Source organism: Sminthopsis crassicaudata, chromosome 4 (assembly GCF_048593235.1).
Source record: "Sminthopsis crassicaudata isolate SCR6 chromosome 4, ASM4859323v1, whole genome shotgun sequence".
NCBI lineage: Eukaryota > Metazoa > Chordata > Mammalia > Dasyuromorphia > Dasyuridae > Sminthopsis > Sminthopsis crassicaudata.
This window is the reverse complement of record NC_133620.1, coordinates 64347046-64362269: the sequence shown is the minus strand read 5'-3', so window position 1 is coordinate 64362269 and position 15224 is coordinate 64347046. Positions and strand designations below refer to the sequence as shown.

The window sequence follows — 15224 nt, the reverse complement described above, 5'->3', positions numbered from 1 at the left end:
GGCCTCTCATTCACAGACTGGGATGGGAGGTCTAGTGAAACTTTCTTCTGCCTTTCTCAAACACCTCTAGCTCTCTAGAAGCTGTCATGGATGTCTCCCAGCATAGATTGCTTTCTTTTTAATATTTATAAACATGAAAGCATTTTCCCCTCTCTCTCTTCCTCTTGAAATGTATATATTCATTCATTAAAAGGCATTGACATTGCTGGGGTAATGGCCTGTCGACAGATTTACAGCAGGAACTAAGTCACTGCCTGCAGGCCGGTGCTTTTTAATATAATTAAAAGGCTTCTGTTTGGGATCTTGACTAATTAATATTCATGCTCTTCTCCCCCCACCTGCCATTCCAGCTCATTGCCTAATTAATCCAGCCACTAGACAAAAGGAGGGAGGGTTGGGAGAGGAGAAGGGAAGGGGGAAATGCCATGACTGTTCCCCCTTTTAGTAAGAAAAAGAATATTTCATTTGAAAAACCCTTTTTGTCTCAGGGGAAAATTTGGAAAGAATCCCTTTAAATATGGAAATTTGGTGGAAGTAAAAAGGGTGACCAAGAAGTCTAAGAACAAAAAAATACTACTCTCTAGGCAATGAACATTTTCTTTGTTTAAATAATAAAAATAACTTCCACATGCTTTGGTAATAACTGTCTTTAAGATCTCCCAGAAAAGCAGCAATCACAAAAAAAAAAAAAAAAAAAAAAAGAAAAGAAAAGAAAGAAAGAAAGAAATCAGGATGGCAAAGGCTAAGGTGGTGCCCTGATCACCACCAGGTGGTGACAAGGGGCTTCCTCCAGCTCAGGAAATATATCCCCACTATCCACAGAATTGTTATTCCCCAGTAGATGTTCAAGAATCAGATCTCAGTAGATCTTCACACCCAAGCCCAGATCTATGACTATTGATGGAACCATCAGAAAGATTGTGAACTTGAAATGTCAGCCACTTCCCCCAAGACCCTGCAGCATGCAGTTCTGAAAGGAGAAAATTGCAAACTGCAAGGTAAGGGTTAGCCTGAGTTGCCTCCATAGCTATGAAAATGCCTGACTTAGCTTCTTTGAAAATAATAGGGAGAGTTGGAACTCTTCAGATCCTATCTTGCCCACTTCACCATCTGAATATTAAATAGCCATTATGTTAGAGTGGAAAGATTCAGTCAGAGGACCTGATTTGGAATCCCAGTTCTACTATTTACCACCTGTGTGACACTAAGAAAATTCACTCTCCCCTTTTGAATCTCAGTTTTCTCTTCTGTAAAATGTGAGGATTTGGATTTGATGACTTCTAGCTTCATATCCTATCATTATATATAATCCACAAGGAGAAATTTCCAAAGCAAGCTGAAAACAGATCAAAATCATAGTCATAATACTGACTTTATGCAACAGGTACATTTAGTCTGTTTTACTGATGAGTCACTCTCTATGGTGTGAGCAATCTATCCAGATCCAGCACACAGTGGAAAAAATGCCTATTAACAGACCACAACTTAATCATTAAATTGCCACCTTGGGGACCTGAGATCGAGTCCTGTCCCTGTTCCTAGATTGCTGTGTGACTATAAACAATTCAATTCAATTTTCCAGATGCTCTGTAAGCACTTGCCACATAACAGACATCATGCTTGACCTCATCCAGGGCTAAAAGTGTGCTCTAATCCAATGTCATAATTACAACTGAAGGCAAGTTGAATTAAAGCCAAATTGTAAGTGAAATAGAATCTGTGATCATTTCTCATTCACTACACTGCTGTAAGGATCTCACTTGGAAAAATTATAAAACCCTAAGCAATGTTACACTAAGATATTAGTTCTAGAAGTAGAAAAAACCCATGTGGTCCATATGTTTTGTCTTAAAGGTGAGGAAATTGATGTTCAGAAAGGATGACTTGTCCAAATTCTCACAGAGAAAGGCAGAACATAAACCTAAGCAAAACATGGTTCTTACTAACATTGCTAATACTAAAAGCACAGAAAGATCTTCCTCAAGTTCTCCTATCACACTGATTTTTTTTCATAGTGGACCTTTATGAAGTCTTAGACATTCTGGGCAAATCCAGCCCAGCCTCAACTGAGCCAAAAATACCCAAGCCCAGCCCTGATCTTCTCCAAGTATTTGGTTTAAGGAGCCCAAATTGAGAGAGAACAGGCTCATGGCAAATGGGTCAAGTTCAGCTCAGTATTCTGAGCCAAATAGAGTCAAAGCCTAGTCTAAACTAAGCCAAGGAAACTTTGAGGACATACCTGACAAGTACAGCAATGTGCCAGTGACCTGCGTCCAGCTATGAGAGATAAGTCCTAGGCAAAATATAGCCAGAGTGGTTCCTGAAGACAAAGAAGAGGAAAACCACATAAAAAGAAACAGCCTGAAAATTATCAGACTATCTGGAAACCATGATCAATAGCTAATAATAGCTAGCATTTATATAGCTCTTTAAGATTTAATAGAGTTTTATAAATAGTAACTCATTTGCTCCTCTTAACAACCCAGTAAGATTATTGCTGTTATTAACTCCATTGAGGAAACTGAGATACAGAAAGATGAAGAATCTTGTCTAGTACTATATAGCTAATAAGTATCTAAGGTAAGTTTCAAACTCAAATCTTTCTGACTCTTAAGTCCCACCTTCAACCCACTTTATCACTTACCTGATGCCTTCCTTGATCAGAAAAAAAACAGTGTAGATGCCACATTTCAGGAAATTTCAAATGAAAGATTTCCAGAACTCTTGAGAACTAGAGGGCAAAGTGAAAATAGAGAGAATCCACTGTCACTTGTAGAAAGAAAAAAGAACATGAAAATGAAAAATTCCAGGAATATCAAAATACAGAGCTTCCAGGTTTTAAAAAAAAACACAATATGCACCACCAAAAAAAGTGTTCAAGAAACAAGGAGGATCACACAAGATTAATAATAGCTGCCATACAAAGGAGAGGAGATCTTGGAACATGATATTATAAAATAAAAGAAAAAAAAATAAATGTTTGCAGCTAAGAATATCCAGGATGGGGAAAATATAATTCTACAAGAGGAAAAATGAATTTCAATGGAATAGAAGATTTCCAACCATTCTTGATGAAAGCATTAGAAGTTAGTAGATACTTTGAAAAAGAAACTCAGATATCATGTGAAAGATAGAAGGGTATATATATATTTGTTTAATTGAAAAAAGGTAATATGTGGAGAATGAATTGCTTACATATTATTAAGCACTAAGAATACAAAAAGAGGCAAAAGACAATCCCGGATCTCAAGGAGCTCATATTTTAATGTGGGGTAGAGAACATAAAAATTACTCTGTATAAACAAGACTTAACAAGGTTTCTTGTAGAAAGAGAAATTTTATCTAATATTTAAAAGATTCCAAGGAAATCAGGAGGCAGAAAAGAAGAAAATCCAGACATAGAAGACAGCCAATAGAAATACTCTGAGTCAAGAGATGGAATGTTTTGTGTGAGGAATAGGAAGAATGTCCATGGTCACTGGATTGCACAGCATATAAAAGAATCTATGGTATGAGAAGATTGGAAAGGTAGGAGAGCCCAGGTTATGAAGGACTTTGAATACCCAACAGAAGATTTTATATTTAACACTAGAGAAAAGAAGGAAAACGCTGGAGTTTCTGGAGTAATAGAGTAATGTGGAAAGACTTTTACTTCAAGAAGACCAATTTGTAGGCAGAATAAGGATCGGAAAATATTTGATTCAGGGACATCATCAGTTGGCTTTTGCAATATTCCAGGCATGAAGTGATAAGGGATTTAAATAGGGTGATGATAATGTCAAAAAAAAAAGGAAGAAGTATTATAAAAGATATTATAAAGGTAGGGAAAAATTAGTCAACATTTTGGTTATTGTTGGCAAGGAAGGAGAGATATTAGAGAGAATGAGGAGCTGAGGAAAATCCTGAGATTGTGAGTTTAGGGGACTGAAAGGATTGTGATGTACTTAAAGGGGCAGGGGGAGGAATATGGATTTTGTTTGGAACTTATTAAAATGAAGATGCCTATGGGGGCATCCAGTTTGAGATGTCCAATGAGCAGTTGGATATGAGAATGAAAATCAACATAGAACTTGAAGCTAGGTAAGCAGATTTGGGAATCATGAGCAAAAAGATGATTGAAAGATGGGGGCTGATGATATCAGCAAGTGAAACAGTATAAAGGAATAAGAGAAAGAGAAGACAGACTAAGACAGAACTCTATGAGACACCCTTTTTCCTGGGCAAGAACTGGATAAAAATGCAGCAAAGAATAAAAAGTAGTGATCAGCCAGATAGAAGAAGAACCAGGAGAGAAGAGTTTCACAGAATCCTAAAGAGAATAGAATGTAGAGAAGAGGATGATTGGCAGTGTCAAAGGTAAAAGAGAGGTCAAGATAAATGAGAATTTTTTAAAAAGCCATTAGACTTGGCAATTAGGAGCTCACTGGTAATTTTGAAGAGAGCAGTTTCAGTTCAGTGATGAGGTCAGAAGGCTGACTGTCAAGAGTTATAGGAGTGAGAGCAGAGGAAATAGAGACATCAATTATAGATGGCCCTCTTAAGGATTATAGCCACAAAGAGGAGGAGGGATATAGGATAATAGCTAGTGGGGATGGACAGAGCAAGGGAGGATTGTTTTTAATATGAGTAAGACACAGGCATATCTGTAGACAGTAGAGAAGCAGCCAGTAGAGAAGCTGGGAAAGACTGGAGATAAATGGTAGTGGGAGCATGTTAGAAGTGATGGTCTGCTGGATGATGCAGATTGAACTACATGCTTCTTCAGCTAAGAACAAGCTAACATTTATGTAGTGCTCACTATTTTCCAGGTACTATGCTAGCATCTTATAAATCTTACCTTACTTGATCTTCACTATTTTTACCTTAATTTTACAATTGAGGAAACTGAGACAAACAGAAATCTCCAAGAGTCATCCTTGGCAAGAATCTCCCTAAGTTCGGGCCCAGCACTATATCTATGTACCATACAGAAAATGAAGCATCGCTCTGTCCTTTTTAAACAAAGAAGCAGGAGGTACCAAAGTATGAATGGTCAGTTCACTATCTTGGATGTTTTCAAATGATGAAAATGCTAGCTATGCTCCCAAGGACTTCCATTTTCTTATCCTGGATTTCTCTGTCTAAAGCAATGTTTCCTACTCTTTAACAATATGACAATAAGATTTGTCTCTATATGTCTCACCAAAAGTAGTTATTGTAATATTTGCTATGAAAAGCAGAAGACCTAGGGAAAATAGCAAGATTCAGAAGGAAAATAAAGTTTTCCTTTCCTTTTCCAGTTCTTTAGAGAAGAAAAGTTATTAGATTTTTCCCCCACTACATTTTGTCTCTCATTCGCAGATATTGGCATTTTGACACATGTAGATGCATTGTTCTAAATGGATGGTTTTTTCAGTCAATTTCTCTCATCTTTGATTTGCAAGTTTATCCCTGTCCATTTAAACTTACATATATCCCTATTTAACCTGGCCTTCTTATTTCTAAATATATTGCAAAAGGGTGTAAACATTTCAAACTGAGAGCAGTGTGTTCTCATTTATTATTGAAAGAACATGCTGCTCACCAAATACAGACACATACGCACAACAGAGGCACCCACAGAAAAATGTTCAGAGGTATCTGTCCAGGCACAATGAGCTAAGATAGGGACAGCAAACCTACTTGTAGGCCCAAAAGGTTATTGGCAACAAAGCTGCTGAAAGCATGTACTGGTTAACTTTGATAAATGAATGGATACTGACACTTGAATCAAAAGAGCCAGAACCAGGAGATAGTGGAATTTCAGACAGGATTCACAAGGAGAAAATTGAACTAAAGAATTTTTTTGCATATTCCTTAGTTCATGTGGTTCTACTTTGTTACATGGTAAACATTTTGTGTAATATTCTGCTTGGTTTTTGTATATATTTGATTTTTCCATTGATGATCATTAATTTATCATTTAAATGGAAACCTATATGCAAATATATTAGCATATTGTGCAGAGTGAAGTATTGTATAATATAAAGGTAGTCCCATAAAATCTCTCATTCTACAAAACTTTTGTTCAACTCTTTAAAGCTTGTACCTCAGTTTCCAGTTCTGAAAATGTTTTGAGTAAAGAGGACAGCAGATGGTTGGTGGAAATTTTTGTCAATCATCCCACCCCTTAATGGAGACCTAGAGTAATGTATATGATATACTCACTAAGTTATAAACAATGAGCTGTTTGTCCAGGGGTGGAAATGGGATTGCATGGATCCTTTTCCCCTCTGTCTCACATCTTTCTGACTACCAATGACTTACTTTTGCAAGGTGCAGCATGGGACCATGGGACAGAGCATGAGAAGTGTTTACAGAGACAAGACCTGCCATAAGGTCTCATTAGTAACTATTGATTTATTGCTAATAGCACTGTCCTTCCTCTCTTCCGAAATGTCATTCACAGCAGAAATAATAAAGGAGCTGTGAGAATGAATGGAACCTCTGAAAGCGTGTCAGGGAAGGCATGGGGGGAAGGAAAGACGCAAATGGCTGAAGAAAGCCCGTCAGATAATGCAATAATTAGGAAGAAAGGAAACAAGTATTTACTTAGCTCCTATTGTGTGCCAGGCATTGTGCTAAATACATTATGATTATCTTTTCTTATCCTTACAACAATCCTAGGAGGTAGGTATTATTATTATTCCCATTTTACAGCTCAACAAACTAAGGCAAACCAAGGTTAAATTACTTGCCCAGGGTCACAATAAGCATTAATTATTAAAGATCATTGTGGTGATCTGGAACCAAACCTACGATATCTCTGAAATATGTGTGTATAAACAATGTTTCTGTGTATATTCATATGAGGAAAATCTGAGATCAACTTCCTCCTCTGACATATATTGGTTATATGACTGGGCACTTTAAGTGCTCTCAGCAACTTTCTAAAACTACAAATTTCAGGGAAGGTACATATTTCTTCACCTAGGAGTTCCCTCTATCTAGCCACAGATGCTTAATTAATATTAATATTAATATCAATTAAGCTTAATGAACTTACCTCTGCCTCAGTTTCCTGAGTTGAAAAATAGAGATAATAATAGCACCTATCTCCCAAGGCCACATAGAGAATCAAATAGATTGCTCTTTATAAAAAGGTATTTAGAACAACACCTGCCAAAAATAGGTGTTATATATTCCTTCTCAAACTTGTCCCTCACTCCAGCTTGTTTTTCATTATAATACAAAGTCTTCATAATAAATTTGTATAGGTAAAGTCAGAAAATGGTGAATCCAAAGATTAAGAGAGACAAAGTGATTTTGTCAGGTCAGTTTAGACTGCTTCAAATGTCAAGACTTTTTAAATCTAGTATAAATTAAATGATAGGTCAGGATGACTTGATATTTTTGGACTAACAATGGAATATGAAAGCAGAGGCCTGACCTCCATTGGCTTATAATCTGGGTTCATGAAGTAATGCTTCCATGTAGCAAAGGTTATTCAGCAATTAGTATCCAAGATTTATGTCTAAATAATTGTGTTTGTGTTGGGGTTAAGAAGTTTATTGTGATTCAAAACACAAGCAGTATTTCAAATGCTATACAAGGAAAGTGATGTCTACAAAAAGATTATAGGCAAGAGAATTTGGCCCAATGTTATTATAACAAGCTTGGCTCCCCCTTTTAGTTATCTTGCTTCTGATTAGCCTAAGTCTTTGGGGAATTTTTTGACCCTAATTTTTTTAGGGAGGCACAAAGAATTACAAACTCTACCTTGCCATATTATAATGCAGAGATGTTTTAATCTAATAAAAATAGCCTTTAAAGAAATAAAATATATTTACTGAAGCAACCTTTTCAGGTTAGTCAAAACAACTGCCATGACTTTACAGGCAGAAAATTTAGGAATGACCTTCTTTATGCTTACTGTTATATTATACCACAATACATGCACACACACACACACACACACACACACACACACACACACAATGTCTTTTATTCTGCTTTTGTGGTGCCTCCTTTAAGTGCCCCAAGTGCCATCTCCCCCATTTCCACCCAACTGTTAATGTTCCCATTTCCCAGGAAATGGGAAGTGGGTGAACCACTTAAATTCTGGAGTTCTGAACTCCACTTTCCTCCTCCCCTAGTTTGTTGAAATCCTTATCTTCCTTCTTAGTTTCCCATATCAGGAGTCACCTCCTCTATGATCCCTCCAGCTCAAAGTGATCTCCCTTCTTCAGGGAGATCTTTCTGACAGCATTTTCTCACTACCTCTTCTTTGATCTTATCACAATCTATTTTGTGTTACACATACTCATCTGTGTAATCCCCCTCCATTAGATTAACCCCTTATGGATGAGGACTGTGTCATCTTTGTGTCTATTTTTTTGCATTTATTTTTATATTTATTTGTATTCATCAACCTATCCTACTCATAACTGGAACTTCATAAATGTTTGTTGAATTAAATCAATCATAAATTTGTGAAGTCACAGTTTGAAAGTTCTTTACTATTACTTGTTCTTGACCCATTGTTGGGTTTGTTTGGTTATTTCCTATTCCATTCTAATAAAGACATCCTATTTGCTATCCGTTTTTTTTTTTCTTTTCTTCCTAATCTTTCTTAGGTTCTCTGGCTACCCATCCAATAGGGAATTCTTTCCAAATGTCTACCTAACTATCTATCTAGCCCAACCCAATCATTTTATGGATGAAAGAACTAAGACCCTGAGATCTTTAGTAACTTGTTCAAAGTATGAGATTAACATTAGGTTGGGGACTTCTTCCTTGTCCTTGTGCTCTTTCTGCCATGTCCCAACTTCATAGGAAACAAGAAGCATTTTCATCACCAATAGTTGGTTCTTAGCTTCATGGAAAGATTGGATGTAGACTTTTTTATTTTATTTTATTTTCAATTCATGGAACAAGACAAAAATTTCCATAACCCAGTACAATAAAAAATGTGATTGCACGTTAGAATGCAAATCTATCATGTACAACTTGCTATTCCCTCCAAACATACCACAAAGTTATTATTTAAATTTTTTTCTGCCCTCTCTCCCCCTGCCAAGTTATTTTGACTATTATAAATACACAAATTAAAAATAAAGGACATATGAAGAAAATGCTTTCTGCACTCAGAGAAAGAACTGAATAATAAAAGTACATATAGAATAATTTTACATATATACATATAAACAGATATAAATACCTATTTGCATCTAATGGTAGATTTTTAAAATTACGAATAGTGAATAGAATGCTGAGCCTGGTGTCAAGAAAACTCATCTTCCTGAATTCAAATCCAACCTCAGACACTTGCCCAGTGTGATCCTGGGCAAGTCACTTAACTCTGTCTCAGTTTTCTCATCTGTAAAATGAGAAGGAAATAGCAAATCACTCCAGTATCTCTGTCAGGGAAATCCCAAATGAAATCCCAGAGAATCAGACCTGACTGAAAAACAGCTGAATGCTTCCTAAAGCATTTAATATGTGATTCAATCTACTAAGATTAAATTTATCAACAACCCACTAGGTTGTTGTATATGTTACACTAGGAATGTATATATTACAGACTGTGAGCTATACTAAAGGCCCTGGGGTCAAACCTTGGAGAGTCATCACCAATAATCGTAGTGAGTAGATTAGTGTAAGAGGAAAAGAAAAGCTGATGATGAGATGAAAATTACACAAACCATGGAGAGAAGACTCCCAGGAGTCACAGTCAGAGAGAAGTGCAGGAGTGAGTGACCCAACTGGTGATCAAAGAAGCAGAAACTTAAAAATCTGCTTACCTTCTGAGGTTTTCTGACCTGTTGGACTTTTTACTCTTAATCTGCACCAATAGGTCTCTTCTCTTTTCTTCCTCCTAAATAGAAATAGGGGCAGCTAAGGAGCAAAGTGGATAGAATGCTGAAGAGGGAATCAGGAAGACCTGAATTCAAATTCACCCATACTGTTTTGTTACAGTTTTCTCATCTATAAAATGGGGATAATAAAAGCATCTATCTCATAATATTGTTGTGAAGATCAAATAAGATAACATTTGTAAAGCACTTAGCATAGGGCCTACAGGGCACATAATTGTTGAGTTATTTCAGTTGTTTCTAATAGTGATCACATTTGGGTTTGGTTTTTTTTTTTGTTTGTTTGTTTGTTTTTTGGCAAAGATACTAAAGTGATTTGCATTTCCTCTTCCAAATCATTTTACAGATGAGGAAACTGAGGCAGAGGTAAGTGACTTACTCAATTAATAATTAAGTGACTGAGGTCAGGTTTGAACTCAAAAAGACTCCAGACTTGGCAGTCAAAGCAGGATAGTACTACTTAGCTGCCCATAGTAGATGCTCTATAAATGTTAACTCTTATTATCTGTATAATGAGAGTGATGAAGTAGATGATTTGTAAAGTCCCTCAACTTGAAATCTCTGATAAATTCTGGTCCAGAAGATTTTGAGCACCAATTTTTTTTACTAGTTTTGCATATAGTAAGTACTTAGTACATGTTTCCCCCCCACCCCTGGAAAATTCTTTTTTTTTTTTTAATTAAAATTTTATTTTATTTTTTATTTATTTATTTTTTACAAAAATTTTATGCATAGGTAATTTTCCAGCATTGACAATTACAAAACCTTTTGTTCCAACTTTTCCCCTCCTTCCTCCCACCCCCTCCCCCAAATGGCAGGTTGACCAATATATGTTAATATAAGTTAAATACAATATATGTATACATGTCCAAACAGTTGTTTTGCTGTACAGAAAGAATCGGACTTTGAAACAGCGTACAATTAGCCTGTGAAGGAAGTAAAAAAATGTAGGCAGACAAAAATAGAGGGACTGGGAATTCTATGTAGTGGTTCTTAGTCATCTCCCAGAGTTCTTTCCCTGGGTGTAGCTGGTTCAGTTCATTACTGCTCTATTGGAACTGATTTGGTTCATCTCATTGTTGAAGAGGGCCACGTCTATCAGAATTAAAGTACATGTTTAATGATTTGAAATCCAGGAAATCACTGGATCACCATAGATTTAGACCCAGAAGATATTCACTCCAACCTCTTCATTTTTCAGATGAGGGAACTGAAACCCAGAGAATTAAGTGTTTTTGTCAGAGTTACAAATGTTAGTTAGGTTATAAAGATAGGACCTTTGATTCTGTGTCCAGTACTCTTTCCACTATTCTAATTGATGGGGCATATTTAGATTGGTTAGAAATTTCTAAATAAGCCCATAACCCAGGTCTAAAGTCTTTCTTTTCTTTAAGCCCTAGTCCCCTCCCCTTTCTTATCATAGCTTCCCTTCTGGTAGAATTAATTTTCCTTAGAACAGTGAGTCAGCCATCTAAATTCAGATCCAGTCTGAATTAGAAATGACTCACCTATAACAAGAAAACATTTCATTACCGCCCCACAGAAGTGCTGGTTCTTGTCATTTTGTGGGCAAGGTATTGAATAATAAATCACATTTCTATACCACTTAAAGCAAAGCCTTTTCTTCAAATATCTCTAAGGTTTTGGAATCCAAGTATTATCCATCCCATTGTACTGATTAGGAAACTGAAAACTGAGGCTCATAGAGATTAAAGTGACTTGTTTCTGATCATACAGCTAATACGCACTTGAAGCAGAATTTGAATCTAGCTCTCCAGATCTAGGGACAAAATCTGTAGGGTATAAATTACATGAAAACTATATGAATTAAGGAGACAAATGTTTGTTTATTTTTATTAGCAATTCTCCTTCCCATTTCAAACCAGAATTTTCACTTATAGTTCCTCCAGGTCTTTTTATTTATTTATTTATTTATTTTTTATTATAGATTTTTATTTATAAGATATATGCATAGATAATTTTTCAGCATTGACAATTTCAAAACCTTTTGTTCCAACTTTTCCCCTCCTTCCTCCCACCCCCTCCCCCAGATGGCAGGTTGACCAATATATGTTAAATATGTTAAGGTATAAGTTAAATACAATATATGTATACATGTCCATACAGTTATTTTGCTGTACAAAAAGAATCAGACTTTGAAATAGTGTACAATTAGCCTGTGAAGGAAATAAAAAATGCAGACGGACAAAGAAAGTGGGATCGGGAATTCTATGTAGGGTTCGTAGTTGTCTCCCAGAGTTCTTTCTCTGGGTATAGCTGGTTCAATTCATTACTGCTCTATTAGAACTGATTTGTTCATCTCATTGTTGAAAATGTCCAAGTCCATCAGAATTGATCATCATATAGTATTGTTGTTGAGGTATATAAAGATCTCCTAGTCCTGCTCATTTCACTCAGCATCAGTTCCTATAAGTCTCTCCAGGCCTTTTTGAAATCATCCTACTGGTCATTTCTTACAGAACAATAATATTCCATAACATTCATACCCACAGTTTATTCAGCCATTCTCCAATTTATGGGCATCCACTCAGTTTCTGGTTTCTGACACTACAAAAAGGGCTGCCAGAAACATTCTTGCACATGCAGGTCCCTTTCCCTTCTTTAAAATCTCTTTGGGATATAAGCCCAGTAGGAACACTGCTGGATCAAAGGATATGCACAGTTTGATAGATAACTTTTTGATCATAGTTCCAAATTTCTCTACAGAATGGCTGGATGTATTCGCAATTCCACCAACAATGTATCAGTGTCCCAGTTTTCCCACATCCCCTCCAACATTCTGCATTATCTTTCACTGTCATTCTAGCTAATCTGACAGGTGTGTAGTGGTATCTCAAATTGTCTTAATTTGCATTTCTCTGATTAACAATGACTTGTCCTCCACATCTTTATATATCTTTTGATCTGAATTTTAGGTTTATCATTGTTCTTTTGAAAATCTATGAAATTTGAATTGGGTGGCTTCCCCAGATCTTTCTCTCAGATCAATTTCTCATTTAGCTCTCTTTCATGGAGAGAAGGGGCTCAGAGGGCAGCAACAAGGCACAGTGGATAGTGTGCTTATGCATCTTCATGATTTCACATTCAGCCTCCCTCATTTATTGGCTATGTAACTCTGGGCCTCTATTTCCTCATTTGTAAAATGGGCTGGAGAAAGAAATGGCAAACCACCCTAGTACCTGTGCCAAGATAAATCCCAAAATGGGATCCCACAAATTTAGACACAATTTTAATTACTCAACACCAAAGAGGTTTTCTTATAGCTCAATTTAGGCGCTACATAGCATTTTAACACCATGAGAATGGTATAAAGATAAATAAAATATTTAAGTTTAGGCAGTGGAACCACCCCCATCCCTGAAAGTCATGGGGCTAGAATGAACTTAGGAGTCATCAGAGCCAATCATTTAAGATTACAGATATGGAAACTTGGGTGAAAAGGTTAAATGACTTGCCTAAAGATAAATGGGAACAAGTCACAGAGTTGGGGTCTGAAGCTAGCCCCACACAAAATCTACTACCTTGTATTGCACCAGTTCCTCAAAGATTAGTCATTTGTCTGAGATATTTTAAAAGGGTGCCTGAGGTCTCTTCCAACTCTGAGAGTCTATGATTCTGGAACATGAGGCAGAAATAGAATGTGTTCTCTTTGCCACAAAATGACCTTGGATGAGTGATTTTATCTCTCTGGGCCATACTTCTCTTATCTAAAGAAAAGGGACATTGGATGAGATAGATGTTCTCTGGGGTCTTCAATTTCTACTCATCCTCTACTCATCCACAGCTATTCATCTGTAGCAAAATATTCACCCTTAAAAAGGTGAATCTAGTGGGGTCATGCAGAAATAAAATAAAGCATTGGGCAATAAATCATAACTATGTACATGTTAATTGTAATTATAACTATATTCATTCCAAAGGCATAATTAAGGGAAAATGACGGAACCTGAAGCTAAGACACTTAAATTTAGAAAGTACAAAAATTCAACACATAGTCTCTTTCAGGAACATAAAAATAAATGGCTATAGTTTCCCTCTCAACTATATTTGTCTTAATGAGTTATTGTTTCATTTACATGTCATGAATGACAAAGTTGACTTGAGGGCATATTTTGGGCTATTTGATTCAGACATATTTTAGGTTGCTTTGCAATTGCAATTCTGGTTAACACAGTGAATTAAGTACTTCCAAAATAAGAATTTTGTTTTTGTGGTTGTTTATCATTTCAGTTATATCTGACTCTCTGTGACCCCATTAGACAGTTTTCTTGGCACAGATACTAGACTGGCTTGCCATTTTTCTTCTCTAGCTCATTTTAGAGATGAGGAAACTGAGTCAAACAGGGTTAAGTGACTTGCCCAGGGTCACATAGCCAGTAAGTGTCTGAGTCCAGATTTGAATACAAAAGATGAGTCTTCCCTGACTCTAGGCCCAGAATACTATCCACTGTGCCACCTAGGCACCTAGCAATCCAATAATGATAATAATTGCAAATCCTATTCCTATACTGTTTAATGGTTTATACTTTTTCCCACAAAAATCTTTTGATATAACCAGGTCAAATAGTATTATACTCATTTAGATAATTTATCTAAATAATTTGTAATTTAGATTTACATCAAATCTAAATTATAATTTAGAAATTAAAAAAGAATGGGCTATTGATTTGTTAAAGTTTTTAGAGATTGCATTAAGAATCAGCATTTCTCCTACTGACCAGTTACATTTATCACCACTGAGTGATATTTGGCAAAACCATATACATGCATTATCTCATTTGAGCATAACAGACCCAGCTAGGAGAGCAAGGTGTTGTTGTTGTTGTTGTTGTTGCTGCTGCTGCTGTTGTTATCCTTATCTTATAGGAAACTGAGGTTAAGGGAAGTTCAGTGATTTTTGCAACTCACATAATTAGCAACAATTTTGGGCTTAACAAAGGTTTTGTTTTTTTTATTATTTTTAAATTTTTTTATTAATAGTTTTTATTTACTAGATATATGCATGTTAACAAAGGTTTTCATTAAACTGTTGTCTTACTACAAGGGTCTATGTAGAACTAATTTTGAGTAAATTGTCTGTAAATTTCTAGAGTAAATTTAGGATTCCCTGACAGTACCATTAATTGCCACTTTAATTATAATTATCTTGAAAATATAAATATAAACTAAATACTTGCATAGAAAATCTTATTTTCCCATCATAATTCATTATTATGTCAAGCATATTCCCAAAAAAAAGAAATTGGCCAACATGTAATCATATGAGAAAAATTGTTCTTGATTCCTAACCTTTTTTCTACATCTAATTTTCCCAAAATAAGCATTGCAATAAATGAAATGGGCAAGAGTTCTGGATAGTTTTTTTATACT

General features: G+C 35.9%; 1 protein-coding gene across 1 annotated transcript in view; it reads right to left on the bottom strand.

Annotated features, from left to right (window-relative positions):
* Positions 1 to 15224, bottom strand: part of PAPPA2 (pappalysin 2) — a 559101-nt gene that overhangs the window by 460447 nt on the left and 83430 nt on the right. The gene's annotated exons all lie outside the window — the stretch shown is intronic.